This window comes from Schistocerca nitens, chromosome 5, assembly GCF_023898315.1.
Source record: "Schistocerca nitens isolate TAMUIC-IGC-003100 chromosome 5, iqSchNite1.1, whole genome shotgun sequence".
Lineage (NCBI taxonomy): Eukaryota > Metazoa > Arthropoda > Insecta > Orthoptera > Acrididae > Schistocerca > Schistocerca nitens.
In genome coordinates, this window is record NC_064618.1 from 270,764,182 (window position 1) to 270,765,078 (window position 897).

The 897-nt window shown below is 41.8% G+C and overlaps 1 non-coding gene across 1 annotated transcript; it reads left to right on the plus strand.

The window, feature by feature from the left end:
* The first annotated feature begins 381 nt into the window (after window positions 1-381).
* On the plus strand, window positions 382-456 carry Trnat-agu (transfer RNA threonine (anticodon AGU)). The gene has a single exon. It is a non-coding gene; the product is annotated as a tRNA-Thr (tRNA).
* Window positions 457-897: the final 441 nt, after the last annotated feature.

An 897-nucleotide genomic window follows, 5' to 3' on the forward strand; every position in this document is an offset into this window, starting at 1 on the left:
GCAGGCTCAGATGGGTAGAGCGTCTGCCATGCAAGCAGGAGTCCCGGGTTCGAGACCCGTTCGGGGCATACATTTTCAACTGTACCCGTTGGTGTATATCAACGCCTCTCAGCAGCTAATGGTATTGATTTAATTATAATATCATTCTAGAGAGCTGCACGATCACCAGTGGCATTTGTTCTTTCGGACATGTTAAAGCTAACTGGCTGATGATCTTCTTCAGTGCGGATGCACACGAATTGCCTGAACTCTTACGGGACTCGGTGGATTGTCTGCCGCAAGTAATGGGTATAATGGCAGGGGCTCTACGAATGTAGTGTGTGGACTAATAGTTGAGAAAGGGGATCTCACGGGGAGCGTCCGTGCAGTGGCACTATCCCTGCCCTCGGTGGCTCAGATGGATAGAGCATCTGCCTAGTAAGCAGGAGATCCCGGGTTCGAGTACTGGTTGAGGCACACATTTTCAACTGTCCCCGTTTGTGAATATCAACTATCAACGCCTTCAGCAGCTAATGGTATTGATTTAATTACAATTTGATTCTCCTGATATTCGGAATTTCAATGTTTCAAATGTATCTACGATCGGTATCATCCAATGGAATGTGCGGAATCTTCCTGTAGACTAAGAATTGATATGAGAATGGATCAAAAGAATATGAGAATTTGAAAAGTTTGTAATCATGAAAATACCGTGCAGACATATTATGCAATAAATGCATGACACTCATTATGAAACACAGACGTAAGTTTACAATTAATATAAAGCTCTTTTATCCCCTAAATTCATAAGAACCATTCATGTAGTAACTTTTCACGGATATGGGTAAAAGAATAAATACAATAAAATAAATAAAAACAATATCGGATTTCGAACAGAGGACGCAAAAGTGGAAGACC